Here is a 26,313-nt window from a genome sequence, read left to right as displayed (position 1 = left end):
ATCCAGCAGTACCTTTTAAGAAACATGCATCCAGGCCAATAAGACTTATTGTAGGAATCAAGAATGGTTCACTATTTGGAAATCTACTAAAATAATTGATCCTATTAATTGGTTCATGTAGAAAATTATATGCTCATCTCCATAGATGCTGAAAAGGCATTTGACAAAATTCAATGACAAGTCTCAATTTTAAAAACTCAATAAGAATAAATCAATACTTCTTTAACAGATTAACTGTACTTATCTCAGCCCAAAATTCAATATCATGGGGAAACACAGCCATTGCAACCACTAAAATCAGCAAGAAGTCTGGAATGTCTACTATCTCCATTATTATTTAACACTTTACTACATATAACAGCTGAAGCCATTAGATAAGATAAGGGACACTCAAGTATAAAAATTGGAAAGAAGAAAAAGAGTACTATCATTCTTTGCAAATTGCATAATTGAGTAACTGGAAAATACAAAAGAATCAAGTAAGAAAACTACTGCAAGCAAATAAGAGTTTAGTAAGATAGAGGAGTAAATATTAATGTATGGGTATCATATATATATATATATATACACATATATGCATAAAATTAACTAGTTAAAAGTTATATAAAAAACCCCATTAACAATAACAACAATATTATAAAATAACCAAGAATAAACTTATAAATATATAATACCTACATAAAAAAATTTTTTAATAGATAATGTAGTTTATTTCCCAGACAAAGCAGAATTGTTTACTTCATTAATTATATTTTATTATCAATAACCTTTCTTCATTTTTTTAAACTTTTAATTGTAGAATACACATAAAATTTACCATTAAATTTTTACACTATATCTTCATGACTTATTTAGTTATTTATCTTATAATTGGGAGTTTATACCTTTTGACCAACTTCATCAATTTTGCTGTCTGACCCCCACCTCTGGCAAACACCATTCTGTTCTCTGTATCTAAGAGTTCATTTTTTTTTTAAGATTCCACACATAGGTAAGATCATATAGTATTTGTCGTACTCTGTATGACTTATTTCACTTTCCTAACCATTTTAAAGTATACTGTTCAGTAGTGCTAGAGAAAACTTTTAAACACTAAAAAGAATACAAGAACACATGGATAAACCCACCATGTTCCTATATGGAAAGAAGATTCAATGTTACATATATATAAATTCTCCACAAGAAAAGCTATAAATATATAATGTGGTCTCAATAAAAATATTAATGGATTATTATTCTCATTTGGAACTAGAAAAGCTGATTCTAAAATTCATATGGAAAATAATACAAGTAACAACACCAAAGACAATTCTAAAATAGAAGAGCAATGAGATTATATTTTGAATCTGGCCCAGCCTGCCAGACATCTTCCTCAGTTGTGATGAATTTCTTATTAAGTTCTTGTTGTTACCCTTTGATATCTGCCTTCCATCATATCACCCCTCATTCTTTCAGTCAAATCTGAACCCCAGTTGTATACAGGATGCTTTTTTTTTCTATGAGAGTCTTGAAAAATTCATATCAGGGACCATGTCTGGATGTCTTTTTAAGTGTCCCAGAACATTCCATGACAAGAAGGCTTTGTCTGCCCAGAGCAAAGAGACAATTTCATTCAATGTTGCTTACTGACACAGGCTAGCTTACTCAAGTTTTAGCTCTGGCTCTAAGCTATTAATAAACCTTAAGAATCAAGAGGCAATTAAGGGAAATGAAAGACAAGTGTACTACCATCATGAACCAGGACCCTATAAGCATCATCTAGTCTTGTGCAAGTGGTAAAATATTCCAGCGTTATTTTTCATTCAATATCTTTTTCCTGCTGGATAAAAAAAGCTCCCCCAAATCAGATGCAGAAATTTTGAGTATTTAAAAGGATGTGTGCCTGTGTTTGTGATTTTTTCTATTTATAGGATAGGCTTCAGACCTTATTCAAGATTACTCCAGTAAAAACTGTAGCCAATCTTTGATCCTAATGGACATCAATTCACAGCATCATGCCTATCATTCCTACTGAAATTGTTATGTGTTAACTTCAAAAAAAGATAGATTCCCATTTCAATGAGCAAAGGGATTTGTATGTGTATATAAGTTGATAGTCTAATGGAAGGCTCATATAAATTTACCTATATGTATATTTTTCTTTGTAGATGTAATTAAACTGTTAAAAAGAAATATTTTCCCTGAATATATCTATTAGCAAAATGTTAATGTACCTCCCAAGATATTTTGCTTGTTACTTCATACACGATTTAGGTTAAAGGAAGAAAGAGGAACAGATTAATATTGAAAAATGTAAGAATCAGTTGAGGTAGAGGTATCTAAGATGGACTATATAAATATGATATAAATATATTTATGGCTATTAGGATCTATGTTTCTAACTTCTACAGCCTACAAATCATTCTACCCAGTTTTTTTTTTTTGCTCTTTTCTGTCTCTTATGTATTCTACTTCTCCTCACTTTGAATTATTTTTTTTAAATGGACAATAATTCTTTCTTTTTTAAAATTAATTAATTAATTTATTGGCTACGTTGGGTCTTTGTTGCTGTGCATGGACTTTCTCTAGTTGAGGTGAGTGGGACTTATTGTGGTGGCTTCTCTTGTTGTGGAGCATGGGCTCTAGGTGCACAGGCTTCAATAGTTGTGACATGTGGGCTCAGTAGTTGTGGCACACGGGCTTAGTTGCTCCACGGCATGTGGGATCTTCCCAGACCAGGGATTGAACCCATGTTCCCTGCATTGGCAGGTGGATTCTTAACCACTGCACCACCAGGGAAGTCCCTCTCACCTTGAATTGATATTTGGAAAACTTAACACATGAAGAGATTCATGGATAAAGTTAAGAGTGAAGTAGCTATCACTTGAAGCATTCCTCAGCAGAATGTTTTACTAGATTTTGACCATAAGGTGATAATTGCATGACTTTACATTTTTCACCTATCTGTGACCACAAATTGACAATTTACAGAGTTGTTTATCATTGAATGATCAGTGTAATAATTCAATTTAGTCCTTAAGCTGATTGAAAAAAACTGGACTATACTCAATTTCTTTTTCCTGATTGCCCTATAACATAATCAAACAAGTAGTTATGTATAATTAAGTAATAAAAAGGTTGTCAGTAATGTTCTGTGAAAGCACATTTCTACTGTAAACAAACTCTACTATCACTTGCTATGCAAGTGCCAAACAAAGACCAAAAAACACAATATGTGCTTCCATTTAACTAATATGACAATATATTTAAGATGGTGGTTTCCAATATTTTTTATTTTGTGCAAATATGCTTCATATAACTGCTACCTCTTTCATGCCTGGTAGCTGAATCTCCTGCTGAGCACTTTTGTATTTGCTGATCAAATATCACCTCCCATTTTGTTATGTAACTCCTGTTGTCTTTCTTTTGTACTGTGGGATGAAACACCTAAACACTCTTTTCAGCTACTTGAATTTTCTCATAGTCATTATAAATCTTTGGACTCTATTCTAAAACTTGAAAGAATTTCCTTTTAAAATCCAATAGAAAATCTGTCAGAATATCTTATTAGAGTCTCCCCCACCAAAAAAAAAAATTATACATCAAGAAAAAATAAACATAAGTTGATTGCCCTATTTTACTCAAATTCCAAGAAGGTTGCATCCTGGAGTGTGCAAACAAAAGAGTTGTGATTACACATGAGCCTCAACTACATTTTTATTTTCCCTCTTTTTATAAGGTAGCAAAACTACATTAATAAAAGTTTCCAGTCATATGTATAGAAAATAATATAAAACTAGTGACTACACATATAATAAATGTGTAACTAGTACATTAAAAAAGCATGCCTTGTTGGGTGTAATAAGAAACAATATAATCCCACTGCTTCATTAACATGTATTCAAAGGGAGAAAGTTATTTCTTTATTATGAATAAAAATTTGGAAAATACCAAGACATTTCTCATTCAAAGTCCTCCAGTCACTTTTAGTGACAAAATAAATCATATATTGTCCTTTAGAGAGATAAAAATATGAAATGGGAGAAAATGAGGAAGAATTCTTCCTTGAATTAGAATATCAGTATGAACTCATAGTTTCTTAAAAACCTATTTCTTTGTAGTGTATTTTAGAAGATCCCAGAAACACCCATAGCACCGAGATCTGGGTTTCTAAATACCATTTTTCATAAAAGGAAATGAAGCTCCCTTGAAAAATAACCAATCCCAGCCCTGGAACAGGCAAAGCAAAAGATAAACCTATATAAGAACATATTTTTGTGTTATAAAGCAAGGAAGCATTCAAGGAATGATGGGGGCATGTCAAAAAGGGGTTGGCATGGGCCACATCTGGAACTGCATCTGGAGTAATTTGAGCAAGGTAAGATATTGTAACATGTTAAATAAAAGAGAATCTGTGAGTCCATAATAATATTCAAAAAGAGGAAGGGAAGGAAAGCTTTTATTTAAAGATTAATGACAGCTACTAAGTATAGAAAGAATTAGAAAGTCACCACTTTATATCTACAAATATAATAATTGATTCAGGTGGGGATCACCAATGCATGTAAGGTTATTGGGAAATAAGATATATACATAGTTTCAAAGTATAACTCTGAAGATTAACTATTAATTTACAAAGGTGAAAATGTACCTTTAAAATGGACACATTTAGGATTGCCCACTTTAGATGCATATTAAACATTTTGAGGAACAGTCCTAGTTAGGAGTTTACTGAGTCCACAGGTAAAGGAATTTTCCAGTTTAATAAATAATAACTTTCCAAAAGAAAGCAATATCGCCTAGAGTTCCCATTTATGGTTTTAAATTATAGACAAAAGCAGGGGGGATACTAAGCACAAAATATAGGGTAGTGGCTCTTCTAGGGGAAAGATGGATGTTGTGATGTGGAGGGCATACTGGTAGCTTTAAAGGCACTGGATGTATGTAACCCTTAAACTGCATAGTGTATAAATGGGTTCTCATTTATTATTTTTTTAACTGTACACATACATTATATATATTGTATTGGATGTAAAGGGTTGGCACATACCTAGCAGACAAACTCACAAAAATATAACAGGTAATAATTTTACAGAGAAATTTCATTCTCTTTTTAAGCATATGTGGAAATTTACAAAAATTTGGTATTTTATTATCTATATTTCTCTTCATAACATTTGCTTTTTAAAAACTCAATGAGAACATGTATAAATAACTATTTTATACGTAATTTGAAAATTATTGTACCAAAACATTCAGAATATATTTTGATAATTTAATTCAAATCAAAATGTAGGAATGTATTAAATCTCTCTGAAAAATATAGCATGTAAATTTCTTTCTCCCTGGTGGTACAGTGGTTAAGACACCATCTTCCAATGCAAGGGGTGCAGGTTTGATTTTTAGTAGGGGAGCTAAGATCCCACATGCCTCGTGACCAAAAAACCAAAAACATAAAACAGAAGCAATACTGTAACAATTCAATAAGACTTTGAAAATGGTCCATATAAAAAAAAACTTTAAAAAATAAAGCCTTAATAAATTCCCCCAAATCAAATTAAACTTATATAATTTACTGTCTCAGGTGATACAAAAACGTAGATATTAATAATAATTTAAGCAATAAAATATATAACTATTTAGAACAAATCATCACACAACTATTTAAAATAAGGATTGAGTAAAAGAGAATATCAAAGCATAATGAACACAGCACTTATAAAATAACAAAAAATGAGAGTTAAACCTATTAAAATGTAGGTAATATTGCCAAAACTTCATTAAAAAAAAACTCACAGTCTTAAAAACTTTCATAATTAAATAAAAGTTAATGGATTAAGAAAAAAACATGAATTAGGGAGAGACCTTCAAGATGGCAGAGGATAAGACATGGAGATCACCTTCCTCCCCACAAATACATCAAAAATATATCTACATGTGGAATAACTCCTAAAGAACACCTACTGAATGCTGGCAGAAGACCTCAAACTTCCCAAAAGGCAAGAAGATCCCCCCATACCTGGGTAGGGCAAAAGAAAAAAGAAAAAAACAGATACAAAAGAATAGGGAAGGGACCTGCACCTCTGGGAGGGAGCTGTGAAGGAGGAAAAGTTTCCACACACTGGGAAGCCCCCTCACTGGAGGGGATGGGGGTGGAAGCTTTGGAGCCACAGAGGAGAGCACAGCAACAGGGGTGCAGAGGGCAAAGCAGAGAGATTCCCACACAGAGGATGGAAGCCAACCAGGACTCACCAGACTGAGACGCTTGTCTGCTCAGCTGCCAGGGTGGGTGGGGGCTGGGAGCTGAGTCTCCAGTTTCGGAGGTCAGACCCCAGGGAGAGAACTGGGGTTGGCTGTGTGAAGACAACCTGAAAGGGGCTAGTGCACCACAGCTAACCAGGAGGGAGTCCGGGAAAATGTCTGGACCTTTCAGAGAGGCAAGACACCATTGTTTTGGGGTGAGCAAGGAGAGGGGCTTCCTGCTCCGTTTGCCCACACATGGCAGCCACTAAATGACATGATATTATACACAGAGAATCCTAAAGTCTCTACCAGAAAACTACTAGAGCTAATCAATGAATTTGCTAAAGTAACAGGATACAAAATTAATGCACAGAAATCTCTTGCATTCCTATACCTTAATGATGGAAAATCTGAAAGGGAAATTAAGGAAACACTTCCATTTATGATTGCAACAAAAAGAATAAAGTACCTAGGAATAAAGCTACCTAAGGAGACAAAAGACCTGTATGCAGAAAACTATGACACTGATGAAAGTAATTAAAGGTGGTATAAACAGATGGAGAGATATACCATGTTCTTGAATTGGAAGAATCAACATTGTGAAATGTGAAAATGACTATACTACCCAAAGCAATCTACAGATTCAATGTGATTCCTATCAAACTACCATTGGCATTTTTCACAGAAGTAGAACAAAAAAATTCACAATTTGTATGGAAACACAAAAGACCCCAAATAGCCAAAGCGATTTGAGAAAGAAAAACAGAGCTGGGGGAATCAGACTCCATGACTTCAGATTATACTACAAAGCTACAGTAATCATGACAGTATGATACTGGCACAAAAACAGAAATATAGATCAATGGAACAGGATAGAAGGCCCAGAGATAAATCTACACACATATGGTCACCTTATCTTTGATAAAGGAGGCAAGAATATACAATGGAGAAAAGACAGCCTCTTCAATAAGTGGTGCTGGGAAAACTGGACAGCAACATGTAAAAGAATGAAATTAGAACACTTAACACCATACAAAAAACTAAACTCAAAATGTATTAAAGATCTAAAGGTAAGGCCAGGCACTATAAAACTCTTAGAGGAAAACATGGGCAGAACTCTTTATGACATAAATCACAGCAAGATCCTTTTTGACCCACCTCCTAGAGAAATGAAAATAAAAACAAAAATAGGCAAGTGGGACCTAATGAAACTTAAAAGCTTTTGCACAGCACATGAAACCATAAACAAGACCAAAAGACAACCCTCAGAATGGGAGAAAATATTTGCAAATGAAACAGCTGACAAAGGATTAATCTCCAAAATATACAAGCAGCACACGCAGCTCAATATCAAAAAAGCAAACAACCCAATCCAAAAATGGACAGAAGACATAAATAGACATTTCTCCAAAGAAGATATACAGATTGCCAATAAAAAATATGAAAGGATGCTCAACATCACTAATCATTAGAGATATGCAAATGAAAACCACAATGAAGTATCACTTCACATCAGTCTGAATGGCCATCACAAAAAAATCTGCAAAAAGTAAATGCTGGAGGGGGTGTGGAGAAAAGGGAACCCTCTTGCACTGTTGGTGAGAATATAAATTGATATAGCCACTAAGGAGAACAGTATGGAGATTCCTTTAAAAACTAAAAGTAGAACTACCAAATGACCCAGCGATCCCACTACGGGGCATATACCCTGAGAAAATCATAATTCAAAAAGAGACATGTACCACACTCTTCATTGCAGCACTATTACAGTAGCCAGGACATGGAAGCAACCTAAGTGTCCATTGACAGATGAATGGATAAAGCAGATGTGGCAAATATTTGCAATGGAATATTACTCAGCCATAAAAAGAAACAAAATTGAGTTATTTGTAGTGAGGTGGATGGACCTAGAGTCTGTCATACAGAGTGAAGTGGGTCAGAAAGAGAAAAATGAATACAGTATGCTAGCACATATATATGGAATCTAAAAAAAGATGGTTCTGATGAACCTAGGGGCAGGACAAGAGTAAAGACACAGACACAGAGAATGAACTTGAGGACATGGGGGTGGGGTGGGTAAGCTCGGACAAAGGGCAAAAATAGCATTGACATATATAGACTACCAAATGTAAAATAGGTAGCTAGTGGGAAGCAGCTGCATTGCACAGGGAGATCAGCTCGGTGCTTTGTGACCACCTAGAGAGGTGGGATAGGGAGGGTGGGAGGGAGGGAGATGCAAGAGGGAAGAGATATGGGTACATATGTATATGTATAACTGATTCACTTTGTTATACAGCAGAAACTAACACAACATTGTAAAGCGATTATACTCCAATAAAGATGTAAAAAAATAAAAATAAATAAGAAAACGTAAAAAAAAGAGGTGTAGAAATGGAAGTTTAGCAAAGTATGCTCTTCATATAATTGAAGTCCCTGGTAAAGAGAAATAAAACAATGGAATAAACTAGTAAGATCTAATATTTAAAAGTATATTTCTGGAAATGTATGAAGTAATCAACCTAAGTTTGAGTTTACTGGTTCCGTTTCTCCTGAAGTCGCTCTCCTTGGCTTAAAGGTGGCTACCTCTTAGCTGTGTCTTCACATGGCCTTTCTCTATGCAGACACATCACTAATGTCACTTATAAGAACAACAGACATATTAGATTAACCACCACCTCCACCAAATTTAACCTTAATTACCTCCTTAAATGCATTATCTCCAAACACATTCAAATCGGTAGTTAGGACTTCAGCATATACATTTTTTTCTGGCAGACACAATTCATTACGTTACGGACATTTTAGTTATTTCAAGTGGCTTAATTTAATTTCAGTTTAACAGTAAGAAATTCAGTAATTTCAACTTCCCCCATCTCTCATAGCTGTGTAACTAGGATTTCACAGGGAGCTATTGCCCATGAGGGTAAGTGTTTGATCACCTCTGTGACCAATACCCTTAATTTAGTGTCCATTTGGTAATAACCTATACTGGCTCTACTTTTATTATTACTTCTTTATGGTAAAAGAGATATACAAACATAGTAAAATTTTTAAAATGCAACATGACACTAAATGAAAAGACTCATCCTTCTTTCCTGCTCCATGCTCTATCGCAATCCTTTTAACTTTTTCTATTTCTATTTATTTTTATATACTAAAGGGATTGTTTTCTATATATAGTAGTGTGTATACATTAATCCCAATCTCCTAATTTATCACTTCCCCCCACGTTTCCCCTTTGGCAACCATAAGTTTTATTTTGAGATCTATGAATCTGTTTCTGTTTTGTAAATAGGTTCGTTTGTATCATTTTTGTTGGATTCCACATATAAGTGATATCATCTGTTATTTGTGTTTCTCTGTCTGAGTTACTTCACTTAGTAATAGATAACTAATAAGGACCTACTATATAGCACAGGGAACTCAATATTCTGTAGCAACCTATGTGGGAAAAGAATTTGAAAAAGAATGGACATATATATGTGTATAACAGATTCACTTTGCTGTACACCTGAAGTTACACAACATTGTAAGTCAGCTATACTCCAATAAAAATTAAAAACAAAACAAAACATGAGTTAGCATCTAACCAAGAAAATACAAAAGAGAACATGAAATATTCCAGAGAAAATCAAGGGGAATTACATAGTAAAGCTAAAGGCAGAAATAAATTTCTCAAAGTAAAATCCATAGGATTGAAATTTTAATTTAATCCAAGAACTAGTTCTTTGGGACAAAAAGAAAAAAATAATTCTGCTTAATCTGAAATATGCAATTTGAAAAATTATGAAAGCAAAATAAGGAAAATTACAAGTAGTAAAGAAAACATAAGAGATGTAGATTATTTAATTAGTAATGATAAGATAAGCCTATGTACAATTTAATAATTTTAAATCTCAGAGTAGTGAATAATATTCAAAATTAATAAAATAGAAAGACCTGAATGAACAAATGACCATGGGAGAAACTACTAAGTTTCCTTCCAAGCTCTTCTATCAGTTTACTAGCTATTAAATAACAAATTAAACTATCAATTTCTTCATATATCTGCCAACACTAGATATAATAAATATGTTTCATATATTTTGTCAAACTAAAGGAACAATTGCCTCTAATTTTTATTTGGGATTCCCTTTTGCCAGTGTGATTAATTATCTTTGTGTATTTATATTATGATTTTGACTTTCTTTTCTTGTGAACTGCATTCCCATGCTCATTAAGATAACTGCATTTTTTCTTATTAATTTGTAATAGCTCTTTGTGTACTAAAGACATAAAACTTTTGGTTTCTTCCTCCCCAAATTTGTCATTTATTTTTTTCACTTTAATTGATATTTTGCCACACATTTTCCTTTTTATTTAGTCGAACTTATAAATATTTTTCTTTATGGTTTCTGGAGTGTGTTATGCTTAAAAATGCTTTTTTCACTTCAAGACTATAAACATATTTGCTCACCTTTTAATCTAGTATTTCTAATGTAAATATTTTGTCTATCTAGAATTATACTTTATGTAAAATATGATGTTAGATATTTTTTCCCAGATGACTAATTTTCCCAATAGCATTTAACTATTGAGCTGTTTTCATGGTACTGATTTGAAATTGCCACTTGTATCATGTACTAAATTCCCATATATGTTTGTATTAACTTCTGGATTCTCTCTTCTTTTCTATTATATAGCTATTCTTTTGCCACTATCAAACTTTCTATTTCTTCAGCTTTATAAAATAGTGCCAGTCTACCATATATTTGTAATTCTCCTTGGTATTTTCACATATTTATTATTACAAATGGACAATATCATTTTGTAAAAATTTTCTAAAAAAACATTTTTTAAAGGTAGTGGTGTTTTCACTGGCATTCTGTTGGATTTACAGAGTAATTTTCATACAACTGGCATTTTCTCAATCTTACTATCTAAGAACAAGTCATATCTTTCCATTAAGAATATAAACTTTAAACAGACCACCAAAATGGTAAATAATGGTGAGATAATATAAAGACCAAGAGAATATATCCTAGTAGCACTATTACTATTTAAAACTTTTCTTTCAAACCAACATATTAAACATGGAATAGAAAAAAGTGGTATAACTTCTGAAAAGAAAGGAAGAGACAAAAAACACTAATATCTTTACATATGATATAGATCTAGAAAATCTAAGAGGTTCAACTATTAAATTCTCAGAATTGGAAGTTTAGGAAGAGCAGAATAGATAACAAATATAAAAAAGTCACTATATTTTGTTTATGGAAGCAATAACTCACTAGAAGAAATGAAAGGGAGAAAAGAATCCACTCAGGATTGCAACAAAATATCATAAGAAACCAAAGAATAACACTGCAAAAAATTTGTAGAACTCCTGCAGAGAGTCTGTAGACTCCCTGGGTTCAAACTGTGGCACTGATACTTACTAGGGCTGTGACATGGCCATATTAATTAAGTCTAGGACCCCATTTTCCTCATCTATCAGTATAAGATAAGAATAATCATAGTGCCTAACTCATAGGGTTATTGTGAAGACTATACATAAAGCACCTCAAAAATGCCTGGCACATAGTAAGCACTCAATACATGTAGGCTTGTGCAAAGTTACAAACTTTACTGAAGGAATATTGAAAGAAATAAGGAGAGAGAATTGAGAGTGTCTTGTCACATTTGACATATTGAATATTTTCTGTCTATCCTTTCAGATTCACTCTGCTCTGTACCTTAGGAGACTAGAGGCTGACCTAAACAGACATCAATAGACTTCTTTCTATTCCCTCTGGTGTCCAATAGAATTTGGCTAATGGAGGACCCCAGAAAGAGATCAGAGAGAAAGGAGAGTGAGGTAGGTTAGGGTGTTAATTTCCCTTACTCCCTCTCTCCAGAGACACTGGGCGGTGGCTGTGTTAATTTATAACAGGTTACAGTTCCTGTCAGACAGCCCTTTCCACAGTACCCTGTCTTGGAATTCCTGTAACTTGCATATTCAGGCCTAGGGTGCTAATGGAGTCCACTATTACTAGCCCTGGGTTTCTGTGACAATTATTATGGTTTCCTTACATTTTGGCCACACCTGGTAAAATAGTCCCTTTATTAAACTTCCTTAGAATTATATTAATTTAAGGGTGCCATCTGTTTTCTACTGAGACCTGTCTAATCCACTTGATACTAAAATGTATTATAAAACCACAAGAATTATTTCAAAATGGATTATTCCTAGATTCTTCCTTATAATTTACTAAATTTTATAAAGTCTCTACAACCAACACATTTTCCTTTTATAAATGTAAAAATTACACAGAAAATTAATTATTAACAAAAAATGTGAAACATCAGCTGATATTTATTAAAACATAAAGAAAATAATGAAGAAAAAAATACAGTGTAGGTGTTGTGAGTGAATATTTAGAATGGTCCTTCAATGTGACATTAATGTTCTGGAGAGTTACTTGACAATGACTTATAGAAATCAAGATAAGCATACTTTTAACCTAGTAAAACTGCTTTTGAAACTCTATTCCAAAGAAATAATTTAAATAAAAGATGGACATATAAATCATTATGCCTTAGCTATACATTTCAGCTAGGGCTAGAAATAGTCTAAATGGTCACTGTGCTAGATATAATAGCAGATTATTATATGTTAATGGAGTAGTGCATTTCTGATTACTGTCAGAAATGATGCATTTAAGAACTGAGTAGAAATATGTAAAGGACTTTACACATTTATTCAAGTTAAAAAAGAAAGTGGAACTTAGAGTAATATATGCCTATAGAGAGCAAGAATATAAAATATGGGGCCTTCCCTGGTGGCGCAGTGGTTAAGAATCTGCCTGCCATTGCAGGAGACACGGGTTCAAGTCCTTTTCTGGGAAGATACCACATGCTGTGGAGCAACTAAGCCCGTGAGTCACAACAACTGAGCCAGTGTGCCACAACTAGTGAAGCCCACGTGCCTAGAGCCTGTGCTCTGCAGTAAGAGAAGCCACTGCAGTGAGAAGCCCGTGCACTGCAATGAAGAGTAGGCCCCGCTCACCACAGCTAGAGAAAGCCTGTGTGCAGCAACAAAGACCCAGTGCAGCCAAAACAAAATAATAATAAATAAAAAATCTTAAAAATATATATAAAGTATAAATAGTAGAGTACACATAACCAAAAGTCAATTGTTACATCAGAAGAAAATTACAGAACAGTATCCCTTATAAATATTGAAGCAAAATTTTCAAGTACTAGCTAACTGAATTCAACAGCACATTAAAAAGATTATTCACTATGACCAATGGGATTTATGCCAAGAATGGTGGTTCAACATAAGAAAATCAATGTAATACACTATACTAATAGAACAAAGAAAAAAAAACGCACATGATCATCTCAGTAGATGCAGAAAAGGCATTTGACAATATCCAACACCTTTTTATGAAAAAGCTAGGGATAGAAGTGGACTTTTCAACATGGTAATGATAATGGGCATTTCTGAAAAACCCACAGCTAATATCATTTTCAATGGTGAAAGACTGAAAACTTTCCCCATAAGACTGGATCAAGACAAGAATGCTCACTTTCACCTTTGCAATTTAACATTGTACCAGAAGTTCTATCCAGGGCAATTAGACAATAAAAAGAAATAAAAGGCATTTAAATTACAAAGGATGAAGTAAAACTATTTCAATTGGCAGGTGAAATTATCCTATATACAGAAAATCTCAAAGAATCCACAAGAAAGGTACTAGAACTAATAATGAATCAACAAAGTCGCAGGATACAAGATGAACACACAAAATCCAGTTGTTTCTAAATATATACAAAGATCAATTGAAAAAGGTAATTAAGAAAGTAATTCCATTTACAACAGCATCTAAAGGAATCAAATACTTAGTAATTTAACCAAGGAGGTGAAAGACATACAATGAAAACTACAAAACATTGCTGAAAGAAATTAAAAGATAAACAAATGGAAAGACCTCCCATTTTTATGGATAGGATAGGAGAGCTTAATATTGTTAAAATGTCAACAATACCTAAAGTGATCAACTACGGATTCAATGCAATCCCTGTCAAAATCTTAACAGCCTTTCTGAGAAATGGAAAAGATAATCCTTAAATTTATATAGAGTTGCAAGGAGCTTCAAATAGCCAAAATAATAATGATAAAGAGGAATAAAGTCAGAAGATTCATACCTCCTAATTCCCAAACTTACTACAGAGTTATAGTGATCAAAACAGTGTGCTATTGGCATAAGGATTGACATATAGACCAATGGAATAGAATTGAGAGCCCAGAAATAAATCCATAAATCTGTGGTCAGTTGATTTTTGACTAGGGCTCCAAGTCCATTTAATAAGAAAAGAACAATCTCATCAACAAATAGTGCTGAGATAACTAGATTTCCACAGGCAAGAGAATGAAGTTGGACTTTTACCTCATACAATCTACAAAAATTAACTCAAATTGATTCACCTAAATATAAGAGCTGAAACCACAACAATTTTAGAAGAAAACAGAGTTAAATCTTCATTACCTTGAACATGGTAATGGATTCTTAGCTATGACAACAAAAGAATGAGTGGCAAAAGAAAAAAAAATAAATTTTACATATCAGAATTAAAAACTTTGTACATCAAAAGACATTATCAAGAAAGCAGAAAGTCTATAGAATGAGAGAAAATATTTGCAAATCATATATCTGATAAGGTTTTAATATGTAGAAAATATTTTAAAACTTAAAACTCAACAATGGAAAGACAATACAGTTTAGAAAAATAGGCACAAAACTTGAATAGGCATTTATCCAATGAAGATATACAAATGGCTGATAAGTACATGCAAAGATGCTCAACATCCTTAGCTATCAGAAAAATTTGAATCACAGTGAGGTACTACTTCATTTCTTCACACTTAATAAGATGGCAAAAGAAAAAGAAAGGAAGAAAGGAAGAAAGAAAGAAAGAAAGAAAGAAAGAAAGAAAGAAAGAAAGAAAGAAAGAAAGAAAGAAAGAAGGAAAGAAGGAAAGAAAGAAAGGGGAGAGAGGAAGAAAAGGAGAATAAAGGAAAGAAAGAGAAAGAAAGAAAGAAAAAGAAAAAAAGAAAGAAAGAAAGAAAGAAAGAAAAAGAAAGGAAGAAAGGAGAGAGAGAAAAAAAGAAAAATGTTGATGAGGATGTGAAGAAACCGGAATCCTTGGACATTACTGGTGAAGATGTAGAATGATGCAGCCACTGTGGAAAACAGTTTGGTACTTTCTCAAAAAGCTTAACATAAAATGGTCATACAGCTCAGCAATTCCACTCCTAGGTGTATATCCATAACAGCTGATACCAGAGATTTGAGCAGAAACTTGTACATCAGTGTTCACTGCTGCATTATTCACAATGACCAAAAGGTGGAAACATCCCTAGTATCCATCAAAGATGAATGAATAACCAAAATGTGGTATATGCATCCAATATAATATTATACAGCCATCAAAAGTAATTAAGTTTTGATACATGCTACAACATGGATAGACCTTGAAAACATTATGCTTAAAGAAATAAGCCAGACACAGAAAGACAAATCTTGTGCACTTCCACATATATGAAATATCTAGAATAGGCAAATTCATTAGAGACAGAAAGTAGATTAGAGTTTATCAGGGACTGGGAGGAGAAAGGGATGAGCAGTTATTGATTAATGATTTCAGAGTGTTTGGAAAGAGATAGTGATGATGGTTGCACAACATTTTGAATATAATTAATGCACTAAATTGTACATTTAAAAATGATTAAAATGGAATATTTTATATATTTTATCAAAAATAGTCAATTTACAAATTAAGGAGTGATTTTTAATTGTTATTGCTATTTAAATATTGCTAATTTTTTTATTTTTAAATTAATAAACTATTTTTGAGCAGTTTTATGTTTACAGAAAAATTCAGCAAAATGTCCAGAGAGTTCTCATATACCCCTCAACCTCCCCAGTTTCCAATATTTATTAACATCTTGCATTAGCATAGTGCATTTCTTACAATTGGTGAGCCAATATTGACACAACTATTATTAACTAAAACCTATAGTTTACATTAGGGTTCACATCTCTGTGTTGTACATTTTATGAGTTTTGACAAATGTATAATGACATTTATCCATCATTATAGTATCATACAGAATAGTTTCACTGCCCTATACAACCCCTGTGCTCTACCTATTCATCCTTCCCTCCCTCCCCTAGAACCCCTGGCAAGCACTGATCTTTTCACTGTCTCCATAGTTTTGCCTTTCCCAGATTGTCAGGCATATGAATGGATCACCATGGAAATGAATCTTCCAGGCCCAGTCAAGCCTTTACATGACTGCAGACACAGTGACATCTTGACTACAACCTCATGAGAGACCTTGAGCTGAAAGGACCCAGTTAAGGCACTTCCTGAGTCCTGACTCGCATAAACTATATGTGGTTTTTTTTTTTTTTTTTTTTTTGTTTGTTTTGCCAGTCTGTCAAAAGCACAAATGACAACCTGGATTTGTGATTGGCATTTGAAAAGGTGGGGTCTCGTGGGACTGAGCCCTTAACTTGTGGAATCTGATGCTATCTCCAGGTAGATCATGTCAGAATTGAGTTAAATTGTAGGACACTCAGTTGGTGTCTGCCCAGAACAGGAGAATTACTTGGTGTGGGGAAAAACCACATATCTGGTGTCAGAAGTGTTCTGAGAACAGAGTAGAGGAAAAACAGTAGTGTCTTCTTTTCAGATGCCACACCACAATTACAGATCAACTCATACACAAAGTTATTCATTGTGCCATGATTGGTAATAGCTAAGGGTGGAAGCAATGTAAATGCCTAACTATAGGAAACAAATACAAGGTGAGGTGGGAGCACATTGCTGTACCAGAAAGCAAGAAAAATACTTAAACAACCTGATAGGACATGTGAAAAGGACATAGGTGTTCACTTAAAGGGACTTCTACTGACCATAGTTGGACAATTTGGGCATTATAAAAACGGGTTATAACACATTGACCAAAAAGAATTTTCAAGTCCTTAGTAATATCTTGAAAATGGAGAGAAGAAAGCTCTTCTTTATAGAATAATACTTATTAATAAATGTAGAAGGAATTCAATAATTCAATTTTGCTACCACCAAGCTAGTGACTGATTTAGGCAAGAATCATCAGTGAATCCTAAAGTCATCAGGTGAAGAGATGTGAGGAACACAACCTCAAAGCCTGTGTTATTATTTTAAGCTGCTAAATTTTAATGTTATTGTGGTGTAAATTTTTGGTGGAATTTGTTATGCAGCTGTAGATTACTACACCTTGATCCATAGCCTTAGTGTACTTTTATCTTTGTTCCTATCTTTCCTTGGACTTGTCCTATTCTTTTTTTTTTTTTTTTTTTTTTTTGCTGTACACGGGCCTCTCACTGCTGTGGCCTCTCCCGTTGCGGAGCACAGGCTCCGGACACACAGGCTCCGCGGCCATGGCTCACGGGCCCAGCCGCTCCGTGGCATGTGGGATCTTCTGGGATCGGGGCACGAACCCGTGTCCCCTGCATCGGCAGGCGGACTCTCAACCACTGCGCCACCAGGGAAGCCCTGGACTTGTCCTATTCTAATATTTGAGTCTATAGACTGTCCTGTCTAGAAAATTGAGCTTTCTTAATACCGTGGATTTTAGTTGATTCCTACTCATTTGTAGTCACTAAGTCCTAGCACCAATCACTCACGCTCCTCTCAAACTCTGAGTCAATATAGAACAAAGCAAGGACGTAGAACTGAGTGTTTTGTTTTTTTTGTTTGTTTTTTTTTTCCTACTAGTGAGTAGGCTCTTCCACTCTGTTTGGTGTCTTTTATGGCTTGGATGAAATCTTCAGCCTCTTCTCTCTAACTCTTGTCATGTTTACATGAGTCAAATCCTTAGGAATTGGTATCTATCTTAGTTAGTGAACTGGAACAGAGCTAGAATTCTGGCTTGAACCCAATTTGCTTTGCTGGATCCCAACGCCCTAAACCTGGATTTGAATCCCAGCTCTCCCACCCATTGGCATATGATCTAAATAAGTGATTTAATTTCACTGAACTGGTGTTTCAAGTCTGAAATATGGATAGGTCTTAACTTATAGAGTTGTGAGGAGAAAATATCATGCATGTTAAGTTCTTAGCCCAAAGTATGGTCTACAAAGGGCACTCACCCTTTTCCTTCTTTGCAGTGTACCTCCCTAGAGAATGAATATTTCTTTGTGCCATTCAAATCTATAATATACCTACCTGTTTGACTCTAAATTTTGCACTGCCAAAAAAACTGAAGCTAATGACCCTTCCTGCAGACTAAACCTCCTTGAATACTAATTGCAATCTTTTAAAGTCTGAATTCAGCACTCCCCTTTGAATGTTATGATCTTAAATGAATAGTGTACCCTCTATGAAAGATAGTTACCCAAATTCTAGTCTCCTCCACCTTTATCACTGACCATCCCTGGAATTCCCAAAATGTGGTCAAATTTTTCTGTGTTGTCACAGCCTGAGGATATAATGAGTGTGAATTTTAAAAAGAAACATTATTTTTCTGCTGTTATTACACAAGTGGTTTTGTCTGACTAGAATCCTTTCCTTCAGGAAATAGCCCATTCCCCACTCCACATAATTCTGATAGGACTGTCACTAACAGAACTCTGCTCCCCTGACCATAGGATAAGTATGTGACCCAAGGTAGACTTATCAGACTTTCCTTCTTGAGAATTTGGTTTTTGATTGGTGATACATAAAAACTAAGGCAATAAATCTATCTGATAAATCTCTTTTTCTTTCTTGGTGTAGTCAGAGTTACTTTTTAAAGCTTTCATAATTTATTTTGGAAAGTCTGCTAGTTGATGTACCTATGAAAAGCATTAACAATTGTAAAAACCTTGGAAAATATTGATTAGTAAAACTAAAATATTGAAAATCACATATTTTCCCACTATTTTAGGGAGATCTATTGTTAACATTTTGTGCTGCAGTGTGTACTGCTTTATTTCACTTAATATTATGTCATAAGGATTTTCTATGACATTTCTCTTCATAAATATATTAAAGGTTGTTTATTTTCCATCACATGGATATGCCATAATTCACTTAGTTATCTCATTATCGTTTAATATTAGGTTGTTTCCAGTTTTTTGTTATTATAAACAATGCTGCAATGCAATCTCCACATGTAAAGTTTTGTTTTCATTGTGAATTACCTTTTTGTGAGTGATGATTGAGCCAACCCCATCTATAACTCCTTTATTTTTGGTTGCTTTCCATCTACAAGTGGTCATGTAACCCACTGCTGAACAGTGAAATGAAGCAGAAAATGCTGGGTGAGACCCTTATGAAAGATTTTCTGAAGAGTCAGAGTTTTGCTGGCATAAACCTTCTTTCCCAAAACAAACGATGATGAGGATGATGATAGTGATGGAAGTGTGAAGGTCTTCCTTCTGCTACTTTCACTGTGCTGCAAGTACTCTCACAATGCTATCTTCTGCATGAATTCTTCCAGCTACCTTCTTCTCACTCCCTGAATAAGTCATAGGCTATCCAGTCTTCTTTCAAAAGTCCCTGACCTCACCTCTGTGTTACAGTCAATGATTCTACTAGCTACATCTTACCTTCCTGCTATCCACAACAGGGGTCGCCTACTTTGCATTCTCAATGTCCTGATTCTGGCCTGCACCATAAAGGAAGGAAAGATTAAAATGTGAAAAGAATCAGTGTAACTTAGTGGTTCACAGCATACTCTATGGGGCAGGATGGGTTTTTATCTTTAGCTCTGTCATCAGCAATTTTCTTAATCTCTCTGTTCCTCAGTTTCCTCATCTGAAAAATGGGGAAAATAAATGGTAGTCACCTCACAGGGTGGTTATGAGGATTAAACAAATGAATATTAGTAAAGCACAGATATTAAGTGCTACATAAATGTTTGTGAAATCTCATATCTCATTCTCTTGATCTACCACACTCATGTAAAAAAATAAGTAATAAATAATAAAAATCTTAATAAGCAATAGCACCACTGTGTTAAGGTCTAGTGTTTTCCATTAACTACTTGAAATATCTTGCATTCATTCATTAACAAACATTTATTGGTTCATGTTCGCTATGTGTAAGATAGGGAAAATACAAGAAACAATGATAAATAGTATTTAGCTTTAATAGCTTCTGCCCAGATACTTAGAAGAATATCAGACTTTAATAGTAAGACTCATATTCATTAAGATCACAAATCTTCTCAGTGAACATATATACCTGGCTTTATTGATAACTACTAAAATTACCTAACTACAAAACAAAACAAAAAGTTTCTCATCAGTGATGAATAACACTTAAAATATTTATATGCTACAATTATTTGACCTGTGGAATACAGCAAATATGGACAGTTTAAAATTGTCTCCTATGTTTAAGATGGTCTTTGTTCATGCTGAGAAAATACATATTTAAAATAATCACTATATTTTCAGAAGTCCAAAGATAAATATTCAAATAAAGAGACCAAGAATAAAAATACAAGCATATCTCCAGCTGTATGTTCTTTGTGAAGCTTCTCAGACTTAAACAAAATATTAAAAAACTTCCCCAAATCACAATTTTAAGATAAAGCAGTTTGGAATAATCTGAGCCCAATTGATCTCTCTCCTCTTTCACTTCAAATACAGAGTCACAAGATAACTGCATCTTGAAATCATCTTTCACCAAACTGACACATTTAATGGATCACATGCTCTGAGTCTAAAAGACATATTTTCTTTGGGATTTGGAAAACAAATGTACATGTAACTAGATACACTTACCTTTCATTTTCAGGGCATAACAGGTCAATTGCCAACATTTCTTGCAGGAAGATATTGATAAGTTCACAAACCTTTTAAGACTATCTTTAAAAAATATATTCCCCCTCTTTTCCACATTTATTTTGTTGGCTTTGTTCCTGCTTCTCACTTGCTTGCAGATTTTCTAAGTACCAAATTAACATGTGAAACCTCACTGGTTAACTGAAAATCTATAAAGCCACAAAACTGAAGAAATGTCCCTTGACAATAATAAATCCTTAAATATTCAGCAATACCACATGCTTTTCCCATTCACCTTGCTGATAGCAAAGAATATTTAAGAAAGACTTCATAGACTGTGAAAGCTTTAACACATTAATCCTATTCCATACATATAGAATTCCAGTAATAGTCAAATGTTTCCAGGCACATTTTCTTTCTTTCCTTCTTTTTTTTTTTTTTAAAGTTAGTTCTTTTTTTTTATTTAGTTTTTTATTATTTATTTTTATTTATTTATTTTTGTCTGTGTTGGGTCTTCGTTGCTGTGCACAGGCTTCCTCTTGTTGTGGCAACCAGGGGCTACTCTTCCTTGTGGTGTGCATGCTTCTCATGGCAGTGGCTCCTCTTGTTGCAGAGCATGGGTTCTAGGCACATGGACTTCAGTAGTTGTGGCACAAGGGCTCAGTAGTTGTGGCTCATGGGCTCTAGAGTGCAGGCTCAGTAGTTGTGGTGCACGGGCTTAGTTGCTCCGTGACATGTGGGAGTTTCCTGGGCCAGGGATTGAACCTGTGTCCCCTGCATTGGCAGGTGGATTCTTAAGCACTGTGCCACCAGGGAAGTCCTCAGGCACACTTTCTAAAATCACAACAAAAACCCCTTGGAAAAGTTTATTTAGTGTCTTATGCTTTTTATTCTAAAAAAGATGATAACTAGTAAAAACAAACAAAAAACATCACTGTCCAAATTACATTTCATATAAGCCCTTAATGTATATCTCCTCTTCAGAATAGAGACAGTATAATTACAATAAAAATGGAATCTTATTAATAAACTTCTGAAGAGTCCGAGTAACAACGAAAAGTTAAGGTTTAATAATAATAGGAGTTAGCTGGTTTAAGCACTTTCTAGTACAAATGCATTTGGATTAGCAGCAAAGTATTTGACCTCTTCAAAAAATTCAATATTATGACTTTCAGAAATTTTAAAAAAATTAAGCAGGTTTTTGTAAGAAGGTAGCTTATACCTTTCTTTCTTATTTACTTTTAAGTTAATCTGTGGTATATGAATAAACATAAAGGACCCAATAATTTTATTTTCAGATGTCAGTCATGAGAGAATAAGAGTTTAGAGGTTCTAAAAACCAGAGGCCAAAACACAAGGTCATTTCCTCAGCAGGATTACTAAAAATGCCAATAATTCTCAGATTATCTCTGCACTAGTTATATGCATTACATGTTCTAGATCAGCAGATCTCAAAGCTTAGGCCCTGGACCAGCAGCACAGGCATCACTTGGGAACTTAAAAATGCAAATTCTCAGAGCCAAGATGGCGGCCGAGTTGGAGTACGAGTCTGTTCTGCGTGTGAAGCCTGATGTCAGTGTATACCCGATTCTGCCCCGGGCCTCCAACCGTGGTTACAGGGCATCTGACTGGAAATTAGATCAATCTGATTGGACTGGTCACCTCTGAATCACTTCAAAAGGGAAGATTGCTTATATCAAACTCGAGGATAAAGTTTCAGGGGAGCTCTTTGCTCAGGCACCAGTAGAACAATATCCTGGTATGGCTGTGGAGACAGTGGCAGATTTCAGCTGCTACTTTGTAATCCGGATCCAGGATGGTACTGGGCATAGTGCTTTCATTGGCATTGGCTTCTCAGATCGGGTTGATGCCTTCGACTTTAATGTCTCTTTGCAAGATCACTTCAAGTGGGTAAAGCAGGAATCTGAGATTTCCAAAGAATCTCAGGAAATGGATAATTGTCCCAAGTTGGATCTGGGCTTCAAGGAAGGGCAGACCATCAAGTTGAGGGTGCTTCTAAGTCCAAGACTACAGGAGCTGGGGGCCTAAGCTTACTCCCACCCCCGCCTGGAGGCAGAGTCACAATTCTTCCACTGTCCTCCTCAGTTGCCATCAGCAGTCATGTCAATCCGCCACCCATACCAAAATCCAATCATGGAGGTAGTGATGCAGATATCCTTTTATATTTGGATTCTCCTGCTCCTGTAACGACACAAGCACCAGCTCCAGTTTCTGCAAGCAATGACTTGTGGGGAGACTTTAGCACTGCATCCAGCTCTGTTCCAAACCAGGCACCACAGCCATCTAACTGGGTCCAGTTCTGAAGAGCACTGGCAGGACGTTAAGGACAGATTTGAAGAATCAAAATGACCTTGAGGGCACCAATCTGTGAGGGTAGCTCAGAACCCCTTCCCTCCCCAGAACCAAAATTATTGATCAGTAGTTTTCATAGCTTCTCCATTTCATTCAGGCTGGTTGTGTCACTCCCCGGTGTTGTTCCTTGCTGTACAGCCAAGAAAGTATTTATCTCCTGTTCACTATCAGGGCAGGGGAATAGTGGGTCTTATGATACTTGTGACTGGCTATACAGGGCTCTAAAGGCCAGGGTCTCTTTAGTGGGGAAATAACCTCTAACATATGTAAAATTTTCTCCATCTTTAAATTCTTTAACTTATTTCAGAATCATCTCATGTCCCTTGTGTGCCTCTTTGTGAAGCCCTGTTTAGCAATTTCAGGGGAGACAAAAACCTCAGAACTTCTTTTTTCCATTAACGGAAGACTCTAAAAATGGACAGACTGATCTCAGTGTTTACAGATTCAGAATTTTGATAGGGGTGGATGTGAAGAAAGACCTGTTTCCTGGGTCTCTGCTATATATCCCCCCCCTCCGGCTTGTCTTATTCAGTGAACATCCAGTGCTGGGTGCAGCCCTCTTAACTTCTAGTGCATTTACATGTCTCTTCCTGTGACAAGAGCGTTGTGTTGGTGGCACCCCACTCTTCTTTTGTCTGTTGAATAGTGCAGCATCTCTGATCAGTGGGTGTCTCTTGGATGAAGGAGGTTCAAGGGGCTATATTTTCCTAGTTATATTCAAGAGAAGCAGTTACTTTCTTGCAGCTCCATCTAGTTGCTGCATTTGAAGCACAGCGTTACTTTGTAATGGCCCCATTATTTGTCCTAAAGTTAAAGGGTTTAGAGTTTTTAACCTAATTTGTAGAACAGAGAGGTTGAAAGCACTTAACTCTTGTTCAGTACCCACATTGCCTTGCTACCTGGGTATCTGGCTCCTTTTCATAAACATTTATTTTTTCAATCCAGCTTTTCAACAGAAAGCTGCTATTACATGTACCATCATTTATGAAGCAAGCTGGAGAGCCATGGCTTTAGCTGTGACAGGTTTTGTCCAAATGATGGCTGCAATACCCATCACCAGGAGTATGTCAGAAGCAAGTTGCTCCCCCACCACTTTCCCTCCCTCTGCCCACCATTCCTTTTACAGTGCTGTGAAGGGGTCCCGCTCTTAGGTGAACTGGCACCAGCTATTTTGTCTGTTAAGGGGCAATTTTGAGAGTGAAATGGGAGGATCTCACTTCTTCCCTTAGCACCTTTTTGGATGTGTACCCTCTGGCTGAAGGGAGTCTTTATATTTAGTTTCAAAATAGATTCTCTCTCTTGGATTTCCTTCTTGACTCTTTTTCACTTTGGGTCCATTTATTTATTTATTATTATTATTATTTTCATTGCTTCCCATTCCAGGCAGCTCTATTCTTACAGAGCCATGGCAGGACATTTAAAAATTCCAATAGAGAACACTAAAAGGAAAGCCTGTAGAATACTAGTGACTAACTACTGAGAACCAATTTTCTCAATCTTCCTCTGTGTTGTGTTCTTTGTATTCTCAAGCTGATAATATATTATGTATTTGAATTCCTGAAAAATTGAAAATGAAGTTTCAGATATATGTATATACAGCATATGTATGCTGCATTGGTGCAATAATGGTAATTAAAAATATGGGAAAAAATGTAATGCAAATTCTCAGGTCCCACCTCAGCAGCACTGAGTCAGAAACTGTGTGTTGGGCTCAAAAATCTGTGATTTTAACACACCTTCCAAGTAATTTCGATGCACCCTAAAGTTTGATAATTGTTCTAGAATGTTATATTTAATTTTCAGCAGTTGTAAACTTAATTCATCATGGAATGAGCATTTTATATATGTTGTACTCTATGTATTCTATGGACACTACAGTAGCTTTATTTATGAGGTGGAAAGAAAAATAAAAACTTCAGCTTTAAATGCAACATAATGTAGGAACTTAATTATGCCCTCTCTCTTTACCAATCTGATTCATTCTCTCTCCCTTTCCCTCCTGCCTGTAAGTAGGAGATTATATCCCTCCTCCCATTAAAGTCCTCTAATGGCTGTCTATCTCACTCAAAGTAAAAGCCAATGTCCTTATAATGGTTATAATGGTTTACAAGGCACTGAAGACTATGCTACCGATTCCTCATTATTTCTCTGATCTTATCTCCTTCTGTACCTGGCCTCGTTCCCTCAATTTCAGCCACACTAACCTTCTTAGATCTCCTTACATTTGCCATGCATACATACACCCATCTCAGAGACTATGCATTTACTGTTCCCTCTGCCATCAACACTCTCCCTTCATATTTGATTTTACATTTTTTTTAACCTCTTTAGGTTTTTGCTCGAATGTTACTGTCTTGATGAGGCCTTCTCTGGCTACCCTATCTAAAACTACGATGTCCTCTACATCCTCTTTTCCCACTTTCCTGTTATATTTTCCTCCTTGACACTTATCTTTATTCTTGGAATATTTTCTGACTGGTTACATCTTTATTAGAAGTCTCTCCTCACTAGAATGCAGATTTGTGGAAGCCATTATTTCTATCTGTTTTATTCACTGCTGATTTCCAAGTGGCTAACACGGTGCCTGACACATAGTTGGTACTCAATAGATTCTCAGAAAAAGAAGGAAGACTGGAATGAGAACTTTATAGTGGTCCTGTGATTGATCAAAGTTACTTTCTACTTGACCCAGGTATAGCTTCCAGATAATATGAAAATTCTCTTTTTGCCTAAATATCTCAAATACTTGGTAGTAGTTTTTCTTTATTCTTTATCTATCAAGTAATTTCCTTCTAATCTCCCTATGATCTTGAATTTCATCCTTAAATCAGCTGAAACTGAATGTCATCTTGTCTAAGAGTAAGATCATGATCAATGCATTCTTTTTGTTTGCTTGTTCTCAGGATAAGTTTGTCCATCCTTTTATTTTCAA

General features: G+C 35.0%; 1 pseudogene; it reads left to right on the top strand.

Annotated features, from left to right (window-relative positions):
- The first annotated feature begins 22,532 nt into the window (after positions 1 to 22,532).
- On the top strand, positions 22,533 to 23,332 carry LOC132482322 (adaptin ear-binding coat-associated protein 1-like; annotated as a pseudogene).
- Positions 23,333 to 26,313: the final 2,981 nt, after the last annotated feature.

The sequence above is a fragment of the Mesoplodon densirostris genome, chromosome X (genome assembly GCF_025265405.1).
Source record: "Mesoplodon densirostris isolate mMesDen1 chromosome X, mMesDen1 primary haplotype, whole genome shotgun sequence".
NCBI classification, from domain to species: domain Eukaryota; kingdom Metazoa; phylum Chordata; class Mammalia; order Artiodactyla; family Ziphiidae; genus Mesoplodon; species Mesoplodon densirostris.
The sequence above is the reverse complement of the archived record's forward strand: the minus strand, read 5'-3'. Positions and strand labels throughout refer to the sequence as shown.